At 50.1% G+C, this 7,452-nt stretch overlaps 1 protein-coding gene across 2 annotated transcripts in view; it reads left to right on the top strand.

Annotated features, from left to right (window-relative positions):
* Positions 1–463: 463 nt before the first annotated feature.
* The window catches only part of LOXL2 (lysyl oxidase like 2), a 92,031-nt gene continuing 85,042 nt past the window's right edge, over positions 464–7,452 (top strand). For both annotated transcript variants that reach the window (XM_053911079.2, XM_053911078.2), the window contains exon 1: positions 464–606. The gene's annotated coding sequence lies outside the window, so the exon portion shown is untranslated. The remainder of the gene's footprint in view (positions 607–7,452) is intronic.

Here is a 7,452-nt window from a genome sequence, read left to right as displayed (position 1 = left end):
GCAAGTGGGCATTCAATCCACTGAGCCTCACCAGCCAAGGCCATTTATCGGTTTTTATGGAATGTCTACTATGTGCTTGGCTCTCTGGACAAGGAGCTGGATTAGTCTCCACCCTAAAGTTGAGAAGGTGAGAAGGACATCACAGGCTAAAATTCAGCAGCGTTGAGGGGGTGGGCAGTAAAGGAATCTTGTAGAGAAAAGACCCCCACCCCCACCCCACCCCACCCCACCCCACCCCTGCCCCAGCTTTTCAGGCTTCGGAAAGCTGGGCGGGAAGAGCTTCTAAGGGCTGCGCCACTAGCGCGCAGTCTCCGAACGCAGCCTTCGCCTGGGAAGTCAGAGCTCTCCAATTACGACGGGCCGGGCCAATGCGGTGGCCGCCCTCAGGGAGGGGGTGGGCCCGGGGAGGGGTTTGCTGCCCGACTCCGGTTAAAAGTACTGGGAAAGGCGTGAAGGAGGTACTTCAGCCCGCGGCTCCCAGACCTCGCACGTAGCTCTCTCCAACCGCCCCTCTGCTCGGGAAAGGGGCTCGGCGGCGTGGGCGCGGACAGGAGCCACCGTGGAAAACCTGGCCCCAGCCAAGCCAGGGAGGACCCCTTCTACCAAGTAAGAGCGCTGCTCCCTGTGGCCTCCTGGGAGGGCAGCGGTTCGAGGGGAAGCGAGAGCGTCCTCGCGGGGTCTGCGGACTCCACTCCCCGCGAGGTCGTCTCTGCACCGTGCTTGGGGTTCCCGCGCCGGGACGGCGGCATACACGGTGGAGGCTTCTTGCTCTGAGAGATTCGGAGCATGCAGGCCAGCGGATGCCCCTTCCCACTCGGGCGGACCCACCCAGCCCCACCTCTGGAGCAGGGTCAGGCGATGCTGCTGGCACTCCCCAAGGAGTGGGGCGCTCGGTTCCTTGCCCCCTGGGGTGCCTGCAACCAGACAGGGCAGTGCCTGTCGAGGCTCAGTGTGCAATAGGTGCCCAGGGGGAAGCAACGAGGGGCTAGGGACGCGGGCTGTGCTCGTGCCCGGAGTTATGGCGTTGAGGGATGTGGGGTGCGCCGGGGGCAGGGGTCGCACTGAGCCACAGATCTGGAAATGTTGAGCCCACTAGACTGGAGCGGGGGGTGGGGGGGGGAGGGTCACGGGGGCTGAGCCTGGGAACTCCAGCACCCAATGCTTGGAATTGGGTTTTCTCCTCAGCCTTCCAGTAAGGTCTCGGTTGAGCGCCCGAACCCCCTGAGTTCTGTGGGTGGAGAGGTGCGCTTCGCACTCCAGGTGTGCTCTCCCAAGTCACCCTGGCTAGTCCGGGGACCCGGAAACCTCTCCTGCCATTTTGACAGAGAGGCCCTGGAGTTGGAAAGAACCAGCACAAACCCACGGTCCGTCGTGGGTGCGGGATCGCTCCGAGGTAGAGCTCAAGTCCTAGTCTTTCGAGATACTCCTGCTGTCCTCGGGGACGGCAACTTCTACGCAGGCGCTTTGGTCGCAGCGCTGGGGTTTAGCGGCTCGCCGGTGGTGTCGCTGTACGACGGCGCCGCGCGGAATAGAAATGATTGGAAGAGACCAGCGTGATTGAGATTCCTTTCTCTCTGTCACCCCCACCCCTGGTAAACGTCCCCAGATACCAGCGGGGGCGAGGTGGGGGGACGGGCGGCGGGAATCCGCAGGGGAAGGGGACTAACTACTCGTGTCTAGGGAACCTCAAGCCCTGATGAGAGGGGAGGGGAGCATGAGAGCGGGAAACAAGCCCCGTATTAATTTCGTCGTCTAAAATCTCGGGACTGCGGAGACCAGTCCAGTCGTTTCTCTTTGTGGAAGAGAATGCTAGAGATCAAAGCCACCTGGTTAGTCAGTGTGGGTCTCGAACTCCTATCTCTCACACCACCCCTAGCCTGTCTGTCCTGGAAGCCCCCAAGCCTATTTGTCACTCTTAGTGGAATTATTATTATTTATGGTGTATTGTGAATTTCGTGGTCAGGGATGGTGTTTAGGAAGATGAAATGTTCATTTCTCTGGTCAGTTCCCAGATGAAATGACTGACGCACTGGCTGGTGACTTAGCTTATTATTCATCTCCCCCACCCCCTTGTCCTAGTCCCCTTCCTGGTCCCTAGTGTCTGTCCCTGGAGTGGCCATGAACCTCATGGAGAAGTGCACACATGCACCCCATGGACCCCTGGGGGTTGAGTCTCGGTGTGTGCGCGCGCGCGCATCTGAATCCCTGGGACTTCGTGTTAAAACGGGACCTGGTGTAAGGCCACTTGGCGGTAAGTGGCAAAGCTGACTGTGGAACTTAGGTGTGGAGACAGAGCCTGCACTTGCCGTCTGCCTGCAGCACCGACGAAAACCCGGCTGTGCCGCTTCGCTCTGTCTCCTTCACAGCCGCGCTCCTCGCCCGCCCCAGTCCTGCCTTCTCCCAAGGCCATCGATGGCCATCCGTGAAGCTTTCTGATGTTCCAGAAAATTCCGCATTGTTTATTTAAAAGTTAATTTCTGAAAAATTTCAAATATGCACAGTTGTAGGAGAAGGCCCCAGCGTCAACAGCTATTTTTTCCACCTTTGCTTTGCCCACCCCTTTCTCTCTTTTTTCACTGACGTATTTCAAAGCGAATCCCAGACATCAAATCATTACATCCCTATGTATTTTAGCAGGATCTCTAAAAATATAATATTAAATAAACATTATGCAATTATTTTACTTAAGAAAATTACCAATCATTCTTTGGGATCATTTAATACCCAGTCCATATTTAAAATGTTCCTAATTTCCCCCAAAACATCCGTTTACAGTTGATCTGAGTTTTGTTGATTCTTATAATTTATTCATATTGTATTTATTCCTTATTTGGGCTCCTCTAATCCCACTATTCAACAGCAGAACTCAAAAGAGGCAAAGCCTTAACCTTAAACCACACCACCTTCTGGCAACCATCCATTCTCTTCCTCCTGAGTAATGGGCTGTCTCCGTGGGGGTGGAATTTCTAGGTGAGACCACATCAGCAGCTCCAGGAGCTTCCTTCCTGCTGCAGTTTTGGGGCATGAGGAGGTCTAGTTCCCCCTCCCCAGGCCTGCCGGGTTTCAGAAGAACAGCGGTAATCACTATTGTTCATTTCCCTTGGGGGAAAGACCTCATGGCCAGTCTGCACGGCAGTGTAACACAGACCCACCTGTGCTCTGGACCCTGGGTGGGCCAGGAGGGTCAGGTGGCGTGGCTGGAGCCTGCCCTGTCCCAGGCCACAGGGCAGCCGGACTGGCGACGGTGGACAGAAGAGGCAGAGCCAAGCGGATGTCCATGAGACGTGGCCTCAGCACTGCGCTGCTTGTCTTCTGAGTCTCCAGCTGTGTCCAGGCTGAAGCATGTCTTCAGACCTTGCTCTAGGAATGCTCGCTGTACCTGCTGGCAAGCACAGTGCGTGGATGGCAAGGAACACACCTGGCCCGTCTTGCCTTGCCACCTGTGTTGAGAAGCCTTTATGCATCAGGACCACCCTTCCAGAACAGCCACTGAGGAAGCAGGATGGTGACAGTTCAGATAAGATTTCTGCTCAGAGTTGTAAGAATCTTTGGTGCTTCCCGGCAGACGATCCGCCTGGGCAGGCTGTGTGCGGCAGTACAGGTGCAGAGCGAGACCTGACTCAGCCGCTAATGGGTGCGATTAGGATCACAGCTGATAAGTTCTTGCCCAAGCCTTTTTGGTCCCCTCCCCTTGGAATACCTGTAATATTATATTGTCATTTTATATGTGAATGGTAATTTTTTTTTGTTTTTTCATTGTTGAAACCCCTGTCAGACAAGCAGACACAGCTGGCCGAGTGGACATCCGGTGGCAGCAGCTCCCGTATGTCCCCTTGGTGTGTTGCCAACATAGTACTAAGTGTCCTCTGAGGAAATCATGTCACTTGCCTGTAAAGCATGTGCTTTATGAGAAGATCACTTACACCGATGACTTGTGAGCAGCTTAATTTGCTCAGCTCCTTTATAGCGCCCTCGAATTTGGATCTGTGAACTCCTGCCACCGCCGGCCTAGTCCTGGGGACCGCTGGCGTGGGCGTGAGCAGCACAGCCTTCCAGAGGCCCGCAGGGCTCACAGATTGAGAAAGCTGCTTTCCTCAATCTCTTTCTAAGGCTTTTGTAACACCAATACAAATATTAATTTGAATAAAGTACATTTTTAAAGTAAACTCCAGCCCCCAATAGTGGGCATAGGTAAATGCCACCAATCCCAAGCATGTATCTGGACAGACTTTCGTTTTTATCCACGAAGAGAGAGAGACTGTTCCTCAGGTTACCTGCTCTTGCTCCAGCATGCCTGGAAGGGTAGTCTTTAAAATCCTCTGAGGCTGCCTTGAGTCCAGGTGGTCTGTCTGAGAGTGCTCTGCTAAGCTCGATGTTTAGGTGGCATTTTAATGACTAAGAAGAAAAACCCTAAAATTTAGACATCGGTGCAGCCCTGTGGGGCCTTCAATCCTTTTCAGAGGTACTTCTGATTTTTCTTAAATTGATATTCCCCATGTGTTTTTTTTCTTTCTGGCAGCTTTCAAAGCCATGCCCACCTCCCCAGCCACCGACAACCCTCCGTCGCCTGTCACCACAATGTCAGGCCCGTACCCAGTGCTGTCCATGGGAACTAGCAGAGGGCTAGTTCCCTCACCGGCCTCCTTTCCCTTGGTCTTAACCCGCGTGAAACCAACCGTTATGCGGTAGCCTCAGTGATGTTTCTAGAACCAGGGTCGGTCAATTTCTTCTCCAAGGGCCAGACAGCACATATTTTAGGTTTTACAGTTCATTCAGCCTGTGTCGCAGCTGGTCCACTCTGCTGTTCTGGTGAGCAGGTGGCCATAGACAGCAAGCAAAGAAATGAGCTTCCTGTGTTCCAGTAAAACCGTATTTCCAAAACCTCTATTTCCAGGTTTGGCCCTCAACTTTGCAGGCTAGAAGAGATTGGCAAGAAATATTCAAAGTGATGAAAAGCAAGGACCTACAACCAAGATCACTATGCCCAGCAAAGCTAGCATTTAGAATCGAAGGACTGATAAAGAGTTTCCCAGACAAGAAAAAGCTAAAGGAGTTCATCACCACCATACCAGTATTTTTTTTTAAAGATTTTATTTATTTTTGGAGAGGGGAATGGAGGGAGAAAGAGAGGGAGAGGAACATCAATGTGTGGTTGCCTCTCGTGCACCCCCCACCCCACACTGGGGACCTGGCCCTCAACCCAGGCATGTGCCCTGACAGGGAATCAAACCGGCAACCCTATGGTTTACAGGCTGGCATTCAATTCGCTGAGCCACACCAGCCAGGGCCCAAACCAGTATTATATGGAGTGTTAAAGGGTCTTCTTTAAGATGGTCAAAAATATGAACAATAAAATGGCAATAAATACATATCTATCAACATTGAATCTAGAAAACAAACAAGCAGAACAGAGATAGAATCATAGATACAGAGAATGTTTTGATGGAAGGGGAGTCAAGAGGATGGGCAAAAAAGGTGACGGAATTAAGAAATACAAATTGGTAGTTACAGTATAGTCACAGAGAGGCAGAGTACAGGACAGGGAATAGAGCAGCCAGAGAACACATATGCATGACCCATGGGCATGGACAATGGTGTGAGGACTGTGCCTGAGGGAGTGGGGCAGGGCTGGGTGGAGGGGGGCAGAGGGGGAAAATTGGGACAACTGTAATAACATAGTCAATACAATATAATTTAAGAAATATAGCCATCCTAGTGGATGTGAAATGTTATTCCATTGTGGGTTTGATTTGCATCTTCCCTACTGACTAATGTATTGAGCAACTTTTATGTGCTTATTGGCCACTTGTGTAGCTTTGAGGAAATGTCTATTCAAGTCTTGTGTCCATTTTTAAATTATTTTTCCTTATTGACTTGTAAGAGTTTTATGTGTTCTGAATACTAGTTCCTTACCAGGTGTATGATTTGCAAATATTTTCTCCCATTCTGTGGGTTGTCTTTTCTTTTCCTTAATAGTGTCTGTGTTCTTCCTCAGTTCACATCACATGTGCTGCACTTTTATTATCTGCTGGGCACAGGCAGACTGAGGTGTATGTTCCTCCAGGGGGTTCATGGTCTTAGGAGGAAGAGACAGCAACAGTACAGTAAACACTTGGTTAAATACCCTTGCTCTCCTCAGCACTGCTGCCCTGGAACCATCTTGACAGTGCCTTTGATGCACACAAGTTTTTGACTTTGATGTCACGGTTACATTTGTTGACTGTGCTGTTGGTGTCTTGTCTAAGAAACCATTCACAAATCCAAATGTAACAGTGGGGAATTGTAACCCACCCCATCAGTCTTTTGACATTGTTTCTGCAAGTGCTGACTTTGACTAATATGTAGCTTGTGGATAAACAGCATGTTTGTATAAGAAGCCTAACAACTAACTTCAAAAGATGCAGACTCAGACCTTAAGTCATCCTGGCTCTGGGAGATTTGAGACCTTCAACCGTGGAGCCAGGAGGATGTGAAGCTGGGGTGACGTGAACCCAGGATGACGCACACCGGACCATCACTTGCCTTAGTGGAATTGACCGTGCTCATCTGCACATAGAGGACTTTGCAACCCCCTCCCTTGATCTCTTTGTTCTGTTCCCCTCTCCCTCCTTATAAAAACCTCCACCTCCACTGAGATCTGGAGATGGGCTTTGAGACGTGAGTCCCCCATCTTTTAGGGAGATGAGCTTGGAAACATGAGTCCCCCACCTTCCAGGTGCCGGCACCTAAATACCACTTTCCTTGACATTGGCCCCTGTCTCCCCAGCACTGGCTTTTGAAGCGGCCGGCAGCCAGACCCGCATTTGGTTACACAAAGTCATGAAGATTTACCCTTACGTTTTCTTCTGAGAGTCACTTCCAGAGTTTTAGGTTTTATATTTAGGTCTTTGAACCATATTGAATTAATTTGTGTAAATAGCATGAGGTAAAGATCCAACTTCTTTCTTTTACATGTGGCTATCCAGTTATTCCAGCACCATTTTTTTTTTTTTTTTTTTTTTGCAAAACCTATTCTTTCCCCCACTGAATGGTCTTGGTAACTTTGTCCAAATCAACTGATCGTAGATATCTGAGTCTATCATTGGACTCACAGTTCTATTCATCGACCTGTAGGTCTCTCCTTGTGCCAGCACCACCGCATGGGTCACCTTTGCTTTGCGCACCTGTTGAAACTGAGAAGTGTGAGTTCTCCCACTGTGTTATCCTTTCTCAGAATTGTCTTGGCTATTCTTGGTCCCGTGTGAATTTAGAATCAGCTTGTTAATTTCCACAAAAAAAGTCAGTTGGGATTCTAATAAAGGTTGTGATAAATCTGTAGATTAATTTCTATTTTCATTTTAACAATATCAAGCCTTTCACAAACAAACAGTATTGTCTTCCAATCCGGGAACATGGTATGTTTTCCCACTTGTTTAGATCTTCTTTAGTTTCTTTCAACGATGTTTTGTAGTT

The sequence above is a fragment of the Desmodus rotundus genome, chromosome 9 (genome assembly GCF_022682495.2).
Source record: "Desmodus rotundus isolate HL8 chromosome 9, HLdesRot8A.1, whole genome shotgun sequence".
Classification (NCBI taxonomy): Eukaryota; Metazoa; Chordata; class Mammalia; order Chiroptera; family Phyllostomidae; genus Desmodus; species Desmodus rotundus.
Note: the sequence above shows the minus strand (reverse complement) of the source record. Positions and strands in the feature narration are given on the sequence as shown.